Here is an 18,951-nt window from a genome sequence, read left to right on the forward strand (position 1 = left end):
CTCAGGCTTTCAAGTGTTGCTGTAATTAAGATAATTTATTTGTTTTCATAATCTCTTTTTTCCCCTTGTAATAATTCAATGGTGAAGCAATTGTAGATAAATAGATATGATAAACATTTACTTATTTATGCAGTGACCTATATACAAGTTACACATAGAATAATATAACAATAGGTAATATGTACATTTGTAAGCATAGCTAATAGGTACATTTGTTAGCAGACTAAACGGCCATCTAAATATTTATAAACATAATTATTATACACATCTATACAAAGGAATACACATATCGATATACATACATATAATCCAAATAAATGCTTATATACACAGGTATATGCTGTACATTTATGTCTAAGTATGGTGGTTATGTGAGAAATAGCCAAATCTTGAGTAGTCTTCTGTAGATAAGATAGATATCAGTGGATATTATGTTTGAGGGTGAAGTATTCCATAGTTTGCTGCTTGAAGAGAGAAGGATATGTCACCTATGGTTTTTTTCTTGTATGGTGGGCTTTTGAGGTGAGTGTCACTTTAGAGCGGAGGTTTGCTTGTTGAATGCATTTGATGATTTTATAGTTGATGAAGAGCAGCCCTGTTCCATGGATTGCTTTGTGGGTGATACAGAGCAGCTTGAATGTGGATCTTCTGGCAACCAGTAACCAATGTAGGGCCTTCAAGGCACGGGAGATGTGGGCTTGTGGGTACACATGTAGGAGTAGTCTGGCAGCAGAGTTCTGTATCCGTTGTAGTCTTTTCATAGTTGATAAAGATGATCCGTGATAGAGGCTATTGGTGTAATCAAGTTTAGAGAGTACAAGAGAGATAGTAACCTGGACATTGTGTGGTAATCCCAGGTGGGGGAAGATGCGTTGCCGAGTTTTTATAGTAATGAAGCTTGATATTGCTAGTTTGTCCACTTGGGGATCCATTGATAGCTTGGAGTCCATGGTAATTTTGAGGCTTCCTACTCCCTTAGATACTTTAGGCTGTGTTCCCAGATCGTTTGGCCAGGCGGCGAGGGGGTCATAATTTTTCCAATCACCCCATGTAAGTATTTCTGTTTTGGAAGCATTCAATTTGCTATGGCTCCATGGCATCCACTGATCAATGGCACTAAGACAACTGAAAATGTATATGTTTCCAATGTATTCGGGGCTATCTAGTTTAAGGAGTATTTGTGTGTCATCTGCATAGTTGTAGCATGTGAGCTGAAATTCATTGATCAGTGCCAGTAATGACTTCATATAGATGTTGAAAAGCAGGGGTGAGATGATAGAGCCTAGAGGGACCTCTGCTTTTGTGAAGTATGGTTTGGATGAGGGGTATGGATGAAATTTTTCTGTTTTGAAGTTAGGATGTGATCCAGTCAAGAGCAATCCCCTCCATGCCGGCTTTATAGAGTCTTTGTATTAGAGTGTTGTAGTCAATTGTGGCAAAGGCAGCTGAGAGGTCAAAGAGAAGTAGTGCAGCAACTGGTTCCAGTCAACAGTGTCCTTAAGGTCATCCCAGATGGTAATGAGGGCAGATTCTGTGTCTCTTCCTGGATGGAATCTTATTTGGAAGTCTGAAAGTATGGAATTATCGTCAATGAATTGTGACATCTGGGCAAATGGTGCTTTTTCTGTCAGTTTGCTCAGGAAATGTCCATTTACAATTGGTCTGTAGTTTACAGGATTAAGAGGGTCCAGGTTTCTGTTTTTTTAGTAATATGCATATGTTTGATTTTTTTAGGTCTTTTGGAAATATCCTAGTTAAGGAATTGCTAAAGATTATCCTAACTGATGTGGCAGCAGAGGTAGTTAGAATTATTTTCTTTAAGGTTTGTGATGGACATGGGTCAGAAGGGCCGCCGGTAGGCCTGCTTGCTTTGACCAGATCCATACATTCATTGTGTGATATTTGTTGGAAGGAATGCAGAGGCTGGGTTAGCCTACTTTTGGTGGGTATTTTTGGAAAAGGGTCAGTTCTGGTGGTTTTCCTTAGCTTTAAATAGGAGACCAACAAGTCTGCCTAGGTTGTGTAATGATTTGCAGTTTGTCTGTGATCCTTGAGTAATGGAAGGAGTTCCTTCTAGGCAATTTGGTTATGAAATTTAGTGAGAATTTTATAGAATTCTTTATTTGCACATTTAGCATTTTGAATTCTGTCTGAATAGTATCTTTTTTACATTTTTTGATTGCTAACTTGCATCATCTGTTAAGTTTCTGTAGGAGAAGTTTGTCTTTATTGGTGTTTGTTTTGAGCCAGATGCGTGGCAGCTTTCTAATTTGCTATTTTTTTCTCTTTTAATGCTGTATTTCTACAAGGTGCCTGTTTTCTTTTGTACTGTTTTGTTGTTCTTAGTGACCTTAGGATATCAAAAGCTTCCTGTAGCCAGTCATATCGTGTTTTAACAGAATTTTTGGTGCCTAGATCTGTATTGGATTTTAGTTGTGTTTTTAAGTGTTCAAAACTAAGTTTGTTATACAACCAATAGGTGAATGCATGTAAGGTGGTTTTATGTTTGTTGCTTTGTGTTGTTTTTATTTTGGAAAGCAAGCAAATGGTGATCTGACCATGTTACTGGAGTAATCGGTTGGAAGGTAACTAGTTCTGTATTTGCAAAACTTCCATCTAGGATGCGTTCAGTGATGTGTGTAGGTTTGTGGACAATCTAATGAAGGTTCAGTGCATCTAGGCCAGTGATGATCATTTTCAGATGGGGCATATTGGGTTTGTCAAACCAAATGTTTAGGTCACCAAGAATGCACAGGTTGGAGTGCAGTATTATAAGGCTTGAAATCCTGTCTAGAAGTGTTTCTGGAAATGTTGCATTGCTAGATGGGGTTTTGTAAAGAAGTAGTAAGTTACAGGAGGAAGATGGTGTAGGGTTGCATCTGTTGAAGAGGACCTCACAACCTTGTAAGGAGCTTTAGTGATAATTAATGTTTGCTTGAACACAACGGCTGGGCCACCTCCTCTTTTCCCTACATGATGTTGTGTGATAGTTTGATAGCCTAAAGAAACGGCTTCATGCAACCCTGGAGCCATGTCATCTCCAAACCATGATTCAGTTATGATGAGTAAGTCAGGTTGTGTGTCAGTGAGAAGGTCGTAGATGTGATACTTTTTTTAGAGAGTTATTGAGCATATATCAGTAGGCAGTTTAGAGAATGGGTTTTGAGGATGGTGTGACTTTGTTTTGTAGAAGAGTGAGCAGTATTTTGTGGACTTGCAGCAGGTATGTCCTTCGTGTTCATATTAGATGTATGAGGATAGCAACAGTGAAGCTTTTCAGTATCGTATTCCTCATTAAGCAGGCTAAGAAGGCATTTTGATGTGTCTGCATATGTTAGTGGTGGAGATAGTGGTTGAGAGTGAGTTGGTGAGCTATGTTGTTTTTTTAGAGTAGCCTTGTTGTGCAGTAGACATGGAGATGTGAAATTGTGAAGACTGGCATGTTGTTTATTTAGTTTGCTCCTGTTCAAGGTGGAAGGTGTATGAGTTAGGGGTGGTGGTACAGCATGTGGGTCAAGCTGTAAGTTTCTAAATTGTCCAATGTATTAGAGGCAGTTGAAAGAGAGTTGCTGTGTTGCTGTATATGTGTTAGGTGTGGGGTAAGTGAGAAAGCCTGGCAGTAGAGTTGGTTTAGGGTGTGTATTATTTGGGTAATCCGGAGGGTTGGAGTGGGTGTATGTTTCTAGTTTGAGATGGAAAGAATTATGAGGTAGAGTGTGTGTGAGAGATTTTGTTGTGCTTGTGTGTGTGTTATGTTTTGATTTTGAGGAGTAGTGAGAGGAAATGATGATGTAGTTGTTTTCGGAGAAGTAGTTGTATGTAAAATATTGTTGGTGAGTGGAAGTTGAAAGGTAAAGGGCGTGGTGATGTGTTTTGGAAAAGAGTGTTTGTGGTGTGTGAGAGGAGATGCACACATTGCAATCCATTTGGTGCAAGAATAAATACTTCATATATTAAATCAAATATTATAGAGAAGGGAGAAACAATGCAGTGTTTAGTGTAAGTGAAACCCAACTGCAAACAGCCCTGTTTTATACATTTGTATATAATATTTTAGCGCCAAATAAGTATAGAATATACAAATGGCAGAGGGATTTTGTTGGGCAAAAAAACAAACCGATCATTGCAAGTAAGTCCTGTGGTATACCGTGAACCACTTGCATGGACTGGTATGAACCAATCGCCGAAACATCATTAAATCAATAAAAGTAATTTCAAGCAACTGAGAGGGCTGTAACATACTCTGACAGGGCTATAAAATAAAATGCACTATTCATTTAGATTGGTTAAGAACAGTGGTACAAAGGTGACTGTTGGACTTGGCAATTTCTTCAGAGTCATCCCGAAACCTTTTAACTTCACCATCCTGTTTTGTTGACTTAAGCAGTCGCGGTCGGTAATGGGTGTACCTGCTGGGCGGTGCCGTGGGGAGGGGGAGGGGCAAGGTGGGTAGTAATCTATGGATTACAGAGCTTTACAGGTAAGTAAACATTTAAATAAATGAAACTAATTTATTTGCGCGCACTGCATCGCATTTGGGGATGCAGTGCACACAACGAAATTTGTGTTATTTATTTAAATGTTTACTTACCTGTAAAGCTCCGTAATCCATAGATTACTATCCCCCACCCTGCCCCTCCCCCTCCCCACGTCACCGCCCTGCAGCTAAACCCATTACCGACTGGGGCTGGAATTCAGTTATGCTGGCATTAGGAGTCTGTGCACTTACTACTGCTAACCAGTTGTAAAGTGCTTGTGTTCTCTCCTTAAAACGTGGTAGAATTGTCTTATACCCAACTGGTACATTTAATGCACTTGTAAGTCCCTGGCAAGTTCAATGCTACTAGTGAGCCTGCAGCACTGATTGTACCACCTACTCACATAGCCCATTAAAAATATCTCAGGTCTGTCATTGCAGCCTACATGTGCAGTTTTCTACCTGGCAAAGTAAACCTTCAACAAAGACCAAACCTTCCTTTCCCTCACCCCTAGGGTAGGACCAAGGTAGCCTCGAGATTTTAGTTTTACATGTCCTGGGGGTGAAAAACTTTTACATTTCTTTTTCACTACTGCAAAGCCTAATTCTCCCATAGGAAAACATTTGAGGTTCCTTATTACATATAATAAGCTGCAACTTCCAAATGGCAACAGGAAATCAGTTCATATTTGGTGTCTTTGGAATTGTAATGAAGAATCCTCTCTTATGGTAAAGTCTGATTATGAATTAAAATTTTATAAATGGCACTTTTAGAAAGTTTAAATTTTCCTACCTTACTCATAGAGGGTCTCATTACGATGTTGGTCGGAAAGGCTCTGAACGGCATTCGGTTAGTCCAAATCCGTGTTGGAAGCCTTGTTTCCGACAGACTCAGAAACATTTCTGACCGACCGATTACGATGGTTGGAAACAGTTCGGACTGTCCGACTTGGTTCCGATGTGCGTCCGAATGGCATTCGGAGACTCGAAGTCAGTCAGAGCCGAGTCTTATGTCTCTACGGACCGCGTTGCGGACCGAACGATTACGATATCGGATTACGGACAGACTTTCCAAATGTGTCTGTCTGACACTGATCTACTTTCGGATTCCGACTTTGGGGGTCCGTAGCAGGCCCCCTTTCACCCGGAGGCCTCTGATGGTGCCCTTGGGGGACCCATGGGACCCCATTTTCCAACCATGCACCCTGTGGCAGGCACCCCATGGTGCCTGCCACAGGGTGCAAGGTTTTCTGCACCCAGCCCTTTTTCCAATGGGAGCCTGTGTTGTTGGTCGGAACACAGGCTCCCATTGAAGTCAATGGGAGTCTGACCGAACGTTGTTCGGAAACATCATAATCAGTCAGTCAGACTACCTGAACCCGAGTTGGTCGGAAACCATACTGCCACTCACATACCCCCTCATTCACTCATACTGCCACTCACACTCACACTCTCACTCACCCATACAGCCACTCACATACAAATTCACTCACTCATACAGTCACATAATAACTGGCTCACATATACAGTCACTCACACAACCACTCAGTCACCCATACAGCCACTCATATACCCAGTGATTCACCCCTACAACTACTCTCACAGACACTCACCCATACAGACACTCACACCCCCCTCTCTCACCCAAACAGCCTCTCACACAACCACTCGCCCATACAGTCTCCTACACACCCACTCATCATACAGCCACTCATACATGCACTCACTCACCCATAAAGTCACTCACACAACCACTCGCTCACCCATAATGCACTCACACACCAACTCACTTAACCATATAGCCACTTATACAACCACTCACTCACCTACACTTACCACTCACACACCCACTCACTCAACCATACAGTTACTCTGTGAGGTTTGGAACTGGCTGATGAATGACAATACCCAGAAACCGGAACCAGGATACCTGTTTCCAGTCCAGGGAGGACCTGGCAAGGCAGTTTGATCTGGACCGTTCCCATGAGGCACAGGGTCAAGACTGGTTTGCATATGGCTGGGTCGAAACTGGAGTGGCATGGTGAGCAAAAGAACAATGGATTTAACTCAGATGTCTTGACTGGGGGTGAATGTAAGATTTATTCAGCATTCCGTCCATCATATATTTGCGTAGCACAGGTTAATGTAGTGACTTTCGAGGTTCACCCTCATAAGGATTTTGGTTGTTGCCTGAGTGGGGCTTCTATTCCCCTGAACCATTAACCAATTTCTTACACACAGCATTGGCTTTCATTTTAGGATGCAGTTTCCAGATTAACATCTATGGGAAGCCTAAGAACCAACATTATGTCTCACACTCGATACACAACTAATGAATATGTCAGAAGGCATCCAGACCAGAGGTCTTGCTACTAGGTTCTTGTGATCCACCACTATTCTATGTGACTGATACCTATCCTTGGAAAGCCATCAAAAGCCATCATAGGAAATCTGTAATGTGAGTATGACATTAAATGGAGAGCCTTACTTCATTCGATGGATTAACAATATATCAAAATGTATTGTTCCACTTCCATCACCTCCAAAGGACCTAGTTGTTACTGAAGCTTTCCCGCCAGGCTGCTATAGTCCTTGCAGTGCCATTTCAATGACAGACTCAGTTAACAAATTATATGGGAGACTCCCACCCAAAAAGGAATAGCTTGAACAAGAATAAACCTGCGTGGTGACCTTGTTCGCAGAATGAAGTTGGGAGACTACATCATCATTTCTTCATCATTTCTTGACAGTCTCTAAATTGGTAGCCAATAAATCAGAGACTTTAATTTACAGCACCAACCTAGGAAAAGGCCAGTCAGAGTCTGAGATGGTTGTAATTTTTTTAGCACTGGCACTGGTCCTCTTTTGGGGGCCAATATAACCCTACAGGCACAGAGTGGTGGGATGGTGTGAAAAGGCTGAAATTGGAAGTTGCAGTACACTGAATTTGGGAGTGAAAGAGGAGTCCCTGGCCTTCAAAATGACAGTAATCATTGTATCCAATCAGTGTGACTACAGTTAATCAAGATAGTGTTCCGGCACACAGCCATAGCACAGTAGCTGTGGTGGATGAAGGGGAACGTGAGCAGCGGGCAAGGAAAACAAAATCAGGGAATCATGAGCAGCAAAAACACATAAGAAAATATGGACGAGTAAAACCACTTATAAGCAGTGGTGTGTTCTAGAAGGTGTATTGGCATGTGGTACTGAGAGGATAAAATGGCGGACATCTCCTCAAGAGGAACACAGGAGGGGAACTAGAGATGTGGAGGCATCTAGTGCTCTGCAAGGAATCTGGGTGGGCCTAGCATTTGCTTAAATGAGCCAAACTCCTAGGTGAAAGACATGACCAAGATGAGGAAGGAATCAAGACATGTCAGAGGGGCAGAAATGATGATGGATCTGGACAGGTGCTTCGTAATGTGTTAGAGGATCTAAATGATCTCTAGAGCACCTCTCAAAACATCGAGGTTATGGTCACCTCAGCTGAAGATCCAAAGGAAAAATCAATGAAAGCTGTAAGTGTGGACATGACAGTGAATGAGGTTTGACATTCTCTGGATCTCAGAACTGGGTTGTGTCATCAACAGCAGGCCTTAATGTAAAAATGGAGAAGCTGAAAAATTAGGCTAGATCCGCAAGTCACTGGATCCTGGCAGTGGGTCACAGAGCATGAGGTCATCAAGCAGGAGACACGAGCAGCAAGCAGTGAGAAAGGAGCTACTGGTTTGCAAAGGTTCCAGCTGAATGTTAAGTGTTTTATAAAGTCACTGCATGTTTTTATCTATGGTTATACAGCTTGGCATTCTTTGGACCCTTGAGAAACTGATGATGCCACTAGCTAGGAAGGGTTTGCTATTAAGAGGGCTTAGGGGCTATCAACAGACATAAAAGTGTATATCTAGCACAACGTTAGTTTAGACATGATCAAAGAATGTTGAAGGACGAATTCAAGGGTTTATGTTAGGTGCCGGTTCTTGCGTAAACACAATCATTTTCCTCCAAAGTTCCATTGTTCCTTGAAATTAATAGACTCAAGGCCAACCTGTCTCCATTGATTAGAGAGAGTGGAGGGTGAAGATGGCAGGTTTTATAAGAAAATGTAGGAAACAATTTTAATCAAGGAAAATAATTTTTCTTGTGTATATCTCTATTCATTCCTGAAGAATCTAACTGGTGCCATGCGTCTAATTGTGAATTTTCCTTTTCTCAATAAACATAAATAAAATACTGCACCTGATACATTGCGTTATGAATGGACATGCCCCACTCTACCAAATGAATCTGGTAATTACGTATCACTCGACCAAATGCCAATGCCCACGGCCCCAGACCCCTGAAACATCACCCTCACTTCCTTTAACATATTCACGTTTGGCACTCCTTACTTTAAAAAGGGCACTTCCATCTCCTTGTAGCTACTCTGTGGACCTTGCGCTTGGCTGCCTCTCTTGCAAATACTGTTCTTTTAGGGCAACTGAGGCTACCATTAAAACAACACAGGGACCCAGAAAAAGTAAAGCTGAGGTCACCCTAAAAATGGCATTGGTTAACTGCCGTTCTCTACCAAAACATACTACGGAAATCTCCTTACTAATTGAAGACCTAGACGAGGACATTCTCTTTCTAACAGAGACGTGGCTCGGAACGACCTCCGGCCCTGATATTGTCCGAGCCCTACCCTCTGGTTATCTGATCCAACACCTGGACAGAGGACGGAAGGCGGGTGGAGGGATCGCTATTCTTTATAGGGAACACCTAACCTGTCGCCTGATTGACAGTGCCATCCCAGATTGTGAGAACACACAATTCTCCATTACACTATCTTCAGAACTGTCACTCTCTGGCCTTCTAATTTACCGTCCTCCTGGCCCGATAGGTCAATTTGTAGAAGGGCTAATTGAAACCACTCTGGAGTTAGCCAGTACGGTCTCTAACTTTATAGTGTTAGGAGACCTGAATCTCCATTTTAACAATACTCTGGATACCATTGCTATGGAATTAACGAAAGATTTAGCTGCCTGCGAACTACATTTGATTGTCCGGCATCCTACCCACTCCAAAGGGAATCTCCTAGACCCCATATTTTCCAACATTGCAGAATTAACCACAGCTGAACCATACCCTATTCCTTGGTCAGATCACATGGTAATCCCTTTTTTATGGAGAATAAATAGATCCAGCCCCATTAAACCCTCCCATAAAGCCTTAGGTAGGCGCTGGACGAAATTAGAGTCCAATGATTGGATAGAAGCATTAAAGCAGAACGAACCGCTGGCCAATCAGAACATCGTTAAGGCGAACACAGATTTCAATCAATGGATTGAGCAATCATTGGATAGTGTGCTCCCAAAAAAATGTATTACAAATAAAAAAGGTACTAATAAACAGCCCTGGTTCAATTCAGACCTAAGGTCCCTCAAACAGGAATGCAAACGGGAGGAAAGGCAGTAGCGAAAACATTTTGACGAGGAGAAGAAAAATAAATATAGATCCACCATAAAGCAATATAAATCTGCCCTCAATATAGATAAGTCTATCTTTTATGCTGACAAAATTGAGAAATCTGCTAATGCCCCTAGAGAGATGTTCAAGATAGTAAAAACTCTGGTAAAAACCCCAGATCCGCCATCATCTGAACTATCTCCTAAGGAATCTGATGTTCGTTGCAATAAACTAGCAAATTTTTTCGCCACAAAAATCCAAAATATCATTTTCTCTCTTCCTCCCCTTCCGGTGGTGGAACTAAACCCCTCCCAGATAGGTGATATTGATTCCATCTCACCTTGTCTCTCATCTTTCTTTCCACTCAGTGCCGAATCTTTGCCCCCTCTGTTCAACTCTATAAAAAGCGGCTCTCCACTTGACCCTGCTCCCATGACCATTTTGAAACTGGCTCTACCCCATGTCAGTAAGCACATAACTAACCTAGTTAACACTTCACTGGAATCTGGTATAGTACCACAAGACTGGAAGTTAGCCATGGTAAAAGCCCTGTTGAAAAAAACGAATCTTAATCCTGATGATTTTTCCAACTACCGCCCCATTTCCCTTCTTCCCGGCATCAGTAAGCTTACCAAAAAATGGGTGAATAAACAACCAGCGTCTTATTTGGAGACCTATGATTTGCTGCACCCCTCTCAAACAGGATTCCGGAAGGGGCAGGGAACCGAAACAGCTCTGTTGAGGGTGGTTGAGGTCTCCAGGAGGATTTTGGACGCAGGTGGCAGCGCGGCCATTATCCTCCTGGACCTCAGTGCCGCCTTCGACACGGTCAACCACCGTGTCCTTCTAGCTCGCCTGGAGAGGATCGGAGTCACGGGCAAGGCCCTTAAGTGGCTCGGGTCTTTTCTTAGCGACAGAGCTTTCAAGGTTTTCTCAGAAACCAGCTGCTCCCTCTCAGTGCCATTACAGTGTGGGGTACCACAGGGTTCTTCCCTTAGCCCCACACTGTTCAATGTGTACATGGCACCCTTAGCAGAGGTAGTAGCCCCCTTTGGTATCCAGCTGGTAAGCTATGCTGATGATACACAGCTAGTGGTCTCCCTAAATCAGGTGGAACCCCTTCCGGTTAATCTTTGCAGCTGCCTGGAGGCGGTTGCGAAGTGGATGGACGCGTCCCACCTGAAATTAAATGGAGGGAAAACCGAGCTGATGTTACTTGGGAAAAAAGCCACCTTTAATAATTCAACCTTGTGGCCCTCCTGCATGGGGCTTGGTCCCACCCCAAAGTCCGAGATAAAAAGCCTCGGCTTCTGGCTTGATATGGAACTGTCTTTTAAAACCCAGGCAAGAAAGACAGTGGCTACCTGTTTTGGCCTACTGAAGACAATTCGAAAAATCCTTCCCCAGCTACCCGAAGCCGCCAAAAAAACCATAGTCCAGTCTCTAATTCTATCAAGGCTGGACTATGGAAATGCGCTTTATCTAGGAACCCCCACTTCAGTCACTCGACAACTCCAGATTGCCCAGAACTCTGCAGCATGGCTACTTACTGGTACTAGCCGCCGTACATCAGCGGCACCTTCGTTAAGGACCCTGCATTGGCTTCCAATACAGGAACGGGTCCATTTCAAGACCCTTTGTCTGGTCCATAAAACTCTTTATGGGAAGGGCCCTCCCATTCTAAATGATATGGTCAGACCATATAAACCATCTAGGGATCTTCGCTCAAATCAGCAAAACCTTCTAATAATCCCCAGGACCAACAGGGCCCGAACAGGGGGCCGTCTCTTTTCGCGAAATGCGGCTAAGTTGTGGAATGCTCTTCCCTTACCACTCCGTCAAGAGTCCAACCTGCTCGCATTTCGCAAAAAGTTAAAAACAGCACTGTTCCCTATGATTTAGATAAGTAGGTCCTCTGTACTTCAGGCTCCTTTTCCCTTTTCTTCTGTTCAAATATCAAGCGCTGGGATGCTTCCGAGTAGCCATGCGCTATAGAAAAACCTTTACAATTACAATTACAATTACAACAATACCTAAAAGATGTTTTCTCCAAGGACAGCACGCTAGAAAGATCCATCACAAATGGACTTCTTCCTTTGTAATTTGGTCTCAGACAGACTTTAAAGATCCCTAAATTCTTGACAAAACAAATTCACCAACAGTTTGGTTCTATCCAAAACTTCATTATCCTAAATGTTCATATGTATCAACCTAAGCCAATCGGCTGTAGACTACCTTGCACAGCCCTTTCATCTCCTATGCCCAAACACATTTGTGAGTGCCATGAATACTGCCTACAGTTAATGTGAGTGTTGTATAACAACCATAACTACCAAATGTGATTCAAAATATTGACTCGCAAGTGCCTTGAATACTGTCAATAGGCAATGAGGGTGCTACAGAAAAACAATAACACATAAATGACTATTAGAGGCAATTACAATGATTTTTAAATTCTGTCAGTATATGGTAACCTCAACCACCTGTGATGCAAGGCCAATTCCGCAGACATATGGTAATGATCTTCTAGAGTGCATGTGGAAAGATCACAAGACAGCACTTTGGGGGCAGTAACCCTAATCAGTGAAAGAAAACACAAGTTCCTGATGAAACTGACGCTGTCAATTTTGGGGCACAGTGATGGTTTCCCTTACTACCTATAGACAATTTATGTTAAGGGTAAGGCAGTATCTAGATTCTGCATTTTCTCTCTCAGTCGCATTGAAAATGCTCTCATGATCTGAGCACGGAAGACTTCTTCGTGCTGAAGGTTACCCGTAAAAGTGCACTAGTGACGAGTTTCACTCTGCCAATTGAATACATGATTTTGTTAATGTGCCTCTGATTAACCTAAAGTTAAATTACTACTTTGCCATAGCAACGAAGTTCGCCCATTGCTATAATAAAACGCATACTTCCGAAAATACCTCGGGGCTTTAAATATAGACAGAGAGAGCAGGTGAATTGCCGCCGCCCCCACCCTTTCCGTGCAGATCTCATCGTACTCGGAGGAAGGCCCAGCTCCATGTGTACAGATTGTCGGTGTCACTTTCATACCAGCCTTTTAAACACAGAACCCAAAGTGTGCAATTGCCTAACCGGACGGTCAGCTGTTCTGTTCCGTAACCCCCGCCCCCTCTGCACAGATCCGTCTTTCTCTCTCTCTCGCTCCCCTTTCCTATCACCCCTGCTCTGCATTCCTGGGGCTGCATCTGTTGAAACCTATCAGAGGCAGCTCTAAAGATAGCACCCCGAGTGCTTAGGCAGAGCTTCCAAAGATAGCTACAGCTGGGATGCTTGCATCAGATGTTTCTAATGCCAGTCTGGACACTTCTAACACAAACTAAAGAGTAAGATTATACAGGTAACTCTTTGTGAAACTTTAAAAAACCTTCAATCTGAAAATGGCGACTCTCTTATGCCTGATATCCCGGACTATTGTTTCTTACTTATGGTGGGAGCGAAAATGAATATTATTTTCAGAAGAAAGTATTATGGATTATTGGCAATGCGATTTAATAAACAGTACAAAGGCAACCTTCCTTTCTGGATGCAGATAACTGCTTTTAAAAACCAGGGCATTATGTATAAAACAAACCAAGTCCAGTTTATCACATGAGAATGAATGTTATAACATACGAGGGAGGCACCTGTGGAACAAACAGTGTAACCAGAACTTTCCATAACCAGGAGCAGCTGTGACAGCGACACGCTAAAGATGTAGAGGAAAAAAGAAAGATCCAGACCCAGCAGTCCACAGTTCACGCACAATATCATCCTAGTTTTCATAAAAGGACAGCGAGGCAAAGCTTACCTCTCTCGCAGGGGTACCCCGGCTGTAGAGGAAGGCGAGTTGCGGCTGTTCTGTTGAGGGGATGAGGGAGCTGTTCTCCGGTCCAGGCCCCCCTCGCAAGAGAGCGGGGAGAGAATGAGAGGCAAGGAAACCCGGTGGCCTCAGCAGCGCCCTGAGCTCCAATCACAACTTCTCCTTCGACTAGCTCGGGGGAGAACAGTTCTCAGCCAATGACCGCTTACTAACTGTGCCCCCTTCCTGGCGTTCCTCCCCTGGGGAGGGAGATCGTCCTGACGCAGGACCTGACACCGGAGCATGTCAACAGGGTAAGAATAGAAGGCAGGTCAGGTGCTCGTCCTGCCTGCAGTCCGTGTTTCCAGCTAGCCCCGGATCACGGCAGCTCCCAAAACACTTCCAGTATTTACCTGCCATGTGCCAAGCATCATCTATCATATCAGCCTGCTAATATCACCTTCCCTTCTGCAGCTCAAGTGTACTGCACAATTCACGAATGGGAAAGCCCCTCGTGTCCAAAGGGGCCACTTTATTCAAAATGAAGGAAACTCGAGAAAAACTATTTCAAAACATATTCTTAGACATATACATTTAGATTTAAGTGTTTTGTTTTGACCTGTGGGATCCATTTTTTTCTTTCAGGTAGCACCTTCTTGCTGTTCCTGGATAACCAGATAGCAGTAACATATCTTGGTAACAGTCTGCTATGATTGCATTCATTTTATATTCAATGTTTTTGTTAAGTGCGCTAACCACCATGCAGTGGCTTATTAGCACTATGGGTTAGAGGGTCCATATAGGAGTGGTAGTGCACAGACCCAACGATGGATACACAGATGGACTGGGCTGTGAAGGAGTATCATAAACACTGCCAATGAATAAGACCTCAGAATGACGCTACAGATTTTTATGTATGACAAAGAGAGAGGTAGGGAGAGTACTCTGACACTCTTGTTCCCCGGTCAATATTCAATTAACAAAAAGAAGAGTGTCCATGAAAAAAGGTCTAAGCCGTTCACGGGAGCATCAGAACAACCACACTGGGATGTTAAGGAAGGCCCTCACTCACCACCTAGTGATGACATGCTTCATCATCGGGCCCCACCAAAGAGACCGAATGTCTCTTTGGTGTGCTGCGACGCCAGAAATACTGCGGAGCAGGATGGTGAGTAGAGGGCGTGTTGTGTGCAAATGAAAATTAGTGAGTGATGGAGGTTAAAAAATGTCAGTAGTGTATCTGAATTAATGCTTTATTAAATGATCACTAAAGACAATAGATTAAAAGGAATGTGAGGGACCAGTCCACTTTAATTGAGTGGTGGGTTCCTACAAAGTGGTCGACATGTTTCTTGCCATTGAAACGGTGTTAATTTACCCGGCAATTCATCAGGACTGGGTGTACAGAAAACCCCGGCGGTATGGGCACGCTAAGGCCCACCCTAACCTAGGGACGTGAAAGTGAAAAAAATATTAAAAAAGTGAAAAAGTGCAAAAAATTAGGAATAGAGACTTATTCCTAATTACTCCTGGTTTAGGAGGCTTCTACTGATCGTTTCTGCACTTTTTTGGTGTTGTAAATAAACACCATGGGTCTCAGGAGGGGGTGGGAGCGTATTCGGCACACCGCCCTCGACGCTCGGCACCCGTAGTGTACCTACGTCTGCCTCGAACTGGACCCCTTAACATCCCAGTGTGGTTGTTCTGATGCTCCCGTGAACGGCTTAGACCTTTTTTCATGGACACTCTTCTTTTTGTTAATTGGCTACAGATTTTTAAGCAGAGGACGTTCTATAAGCCTTGACGAGGAGCGAGTCTGTTCCTAGGCATCTGACTGGAAAGGACTGGGATGAAGTGGAGCGGCCTGTTTTGCGGACTGTTAGTCAAACAACTGAGTTAGGAGGTTGTCTTTAGGGATCTTCTGAATTGAATTTAAAATAGTCATTTTCAATTCTCCATTGTTCCATAGGGAAGAGCTTTTGGTAGACAGGGATTGACTATCGTACCTGAATGGTAGGGTTATTAGTATGCCCAGGTTGGCCGGTTTGAGCCTTTTGGTAGGTTGTTAGGAGAATAACAAATGATAAAAATATTTGGGAGAGTGGTCCTGAATTGCTCTGTGTGTGTGGCAGACGGTTTGTGCAGACACTCTTCTTTTTACTTCTTTACTGGAAGTCATTGTCCGGGTTTCGTGGCAGAGGTGATGTGGTTGTGTCAATTTAATCCGTACAGCAGGCCGGAAGCCAACTTTTGGACTCTCTGAAGCTTAGTGAGAGATGTGGTGGGAAGGCCAGTATTTAGAATGTTACTTTAGTTCATACAGGAGAGTACAACCGCGAGTATCAGAGAGGGCTTCTGAGAGGACACCAAGAGTGAAAATATACCTCATAGCAGGCATACATGATGGGATGCTGTTATGAACAAGAAACAGAACAAACGGTTCCGAGGGACTCCTTTGTCTATAGTAATAAAGCACTTTCGTACCACATTCCAATCAATAAGCAATTTCTATTCTCCACGTAGGTATGGACTATCTATCCTGAGATTACAAATCGGGTTTAGATTGGAATGTGGTAGGAAAGTGTTTTATTATTATCGACAAAGGAGCCACAGGGATCCGTTTGTTCTGCTTCTTGTTGATTAACTATGTTGCTTTTTTGGGCATATGGGTTGGGTTCTGTATACTCTGTTTTTGGAATGCTGTTTTGAGCACTAAATTGATGTGAGGTGTTAAAAGTTAGATCTGAGACAAAGAGTCATTGCGTTCTTGGTTGTGTGAGTGAGACCTAGTCACCCCCACCCATAGCGCAGTACACAGAGGAAGCCTGTAAATGCCATTCCTCTCGGTCTGTTGATTGGGTGAGGAGTGTCCACCGAGCATGAGTCCAGACTCTGCTTTGAGGGCCCTGGGCAAACAGGGTCTACTAGGCTACACCTGTGGGGGGCTGTGATCGTTTGCATCTGATGTACTGGGGTTCTTACTACTAGGGCTCTGCTAACTGGGACAAGTACAAATCCTTCAGAAGTTGACTTTCAGTGATAGCAATGGCGAGGAGGCCCATGCTTTTTCGGGGAAGTAGTGTTGGGGTGCAGGAAGCTTAGTAACTGATTGTCTAACCCAGTGCTTGTCTTTTAGAAAAAAAAAGTAATTTAATACATTCAAAAACAAATTACTACAATATGCAGGTATGGATGTTTCTAGTGCGGGCCAATGTATTGAGGGTTTAAGGACCCCTCACCCCCACCTTTCCCTAACTAGGTGTAAGATATGACACAGCCAGTTTCAGGCATAGGTGCAGTGTTACCCCTCTCGTTTAGAGTTCTTAGTCCCAGTATGTAAATCTCAACAATGTCTTTTTTCTCCTACCAGACACTGTTGAAGCCAAAAGCACATGTCTTGCCCCTCCTTTGGGAGGTAGATGCGCCAGTTATGAATGTGTTGGCAACCCACACATTGGTTTCATCGATGAAAGTAGAAGCTGCCGCTGCAGAGGCCACTTCCCAGAGACTAGTCTTCAGGCTCCAGCTTCGATGTTTACAGGTACTCTTCAAGGTGCAGGGTGAGTCAGGTGGGGTCAGAGGTTGCAGGGTCACTAAAGCACTTCTCCTAGAAGCGATCCGCTTTAAAGTCCGATGGAATAGCAGCATGGTCAACACAGGACCGTTAATTATCACAGCGGTGAAATCTGCTTTGGCCACACTTCCCGACTTGCAGCAGCATAGTTTGTTTTTACACAAATGCTCAAGGTCACAGTCGCAAGTCCTCTCAATCACACTCCAGGACAGTGCCAGGGTGCAGGTCACTTGCAGGGCCACATCTGCACCGTCCGCTCAGGCACACTTCAGGACAGTGCAAGGGTGCAGCTGCTTCAGGCATGAGAACTGATGCTACGACCCAGAAGCAGTGTTCACTTCCTCTTAAGTCTCTCTGGACAGACTGAGCCACAGGGCCAGGTTCAGAGGATTCTGCTCACCCTGATAGGCGACATCTCCTGCAATGTGGGCACTCTTCTTACCTATTCTCCTCAGGAAGGTCAGCCTCCAGGTGCTTCAGGGCAGGGAGACAATGTTTCATTCCAGGTTAGGCTCCTGTTAAGGTCTCCTCACCTCTGGGAAGGTGCTTGTCAGATAGACACCAACTCTCAATCAATCAGGCATTTGTTAAGCGCAATGACTCACCCGTAAGGATCTCAAGGCGCAGGGTGGGGGGTAGCAGGCTCCAGTGCATCAAGGGGGGGGTCTGTCAAAGAGCCAGGTTTTGAGGTTTCTTGCGAAGATGGGGAGCAATGTTGTCTGTCTGGTTCCATAGCCATCATCTGGGTAGTTGGCGAAGCACACCATCATTATCAAACAGAACTTGGAGCTGGACCAAGTGAGCAGCAGCTCCCATGCTTGCAGAGATAAAGCAAATAGGGACCCCTCACAAACCCTTCAAAGTAGAGATATAGGGTGCTAAAATATTCTGGCTCTGTGGAGGAAAAGATGGCTTAGTAATTTATATGATGTTCAAATTGGTGCATTCTGCTAATTAATTAATCTAGAAAAAACTCAGATCATCAACTGTGAGATGGATTGAAATTGGACTTGAAAGTGGCCACATGGTTATGTTGCTTGCACCTTTTACTTGTAGGTCGGGTTTTAGGTTAAAAGGAAGTAAATAGCCTTTTACCCTTGGATTTACTTATAACTGACACAGCCAAACACGAATATAATTAGAAAAATACTAACACATTGTCAGTGCATGCATGGTGGGTGTGGATCTGCCATGCCCGGAATGATGTCATACATAAGTGACTATGAAAACATTAATGCAACCAATTGTAGGACAAAATAGATTCTCAATGGCAACAAATTAATCTTCCAGGATACCAAAAGGCCCTTTAATTTACAGTTGACATACTGTATTAAATTACCTGGTGAATAAAAACCATCTAACTTCAGAGTGGAATTCACTTCTTCTCTCATGCTAGCCTGTGTAAGATTCTAGATAGATGTGAAATGATTTCATAGGCCTTTGCCCTCCCTTTTTTTTTTTTCAAAGACCTTTATTGTATCATTGCAATATAACACGGCTTAATGCCTACAACCTCATTGGTCGGCTGCGCTCAGTGTGAAAACTTATCAATAACAATGAATGTACACAGCCTACTGGCCGACAACCCGGAGGTCCGGCGGCATGACAAAATTTCAATTGTGCAGTCCACTCAAATCTCAGTACAATTAT

General features: G+C 43.5%; 1 protein-coding gene across 1 annotated transcript in view; it reads right to left on the reverse strand.

Moving 5' to 3' along the window:
- KLHL31 (kelch like family member 31) overlaps positions 1–13,899 on the reverse strand; it is a 39,465-nt gene extending 25,566 nt beyond the window's left edge. The window contains exon 1 of the mRNA XM_078647947.1: positions 13,737–13,899. The gene's annotated coding sequence lies outside the window, so the exon portion shown is untranslated. The remainder of the gene's footprint in view (positions 1–13,736) is intronic.
- Positions 13,900–18,951: the final 5,052 nt, after the last annotated feature.

This window comes from Lissotriton helveticus, chromosome 6 (assembly GCF_964261635.1).
Source record: "Lissotriton helveticus chromosome 6, aLisHel1.1, whole genome shotgun sequence".
Taxonomy (NCBI): domain Eukaryota; kingdom Metazoa; phylum Chordata; class Amphibia; order Caudata; family Salamandridae; genus Lissotriton; species Lissotriton helveticus.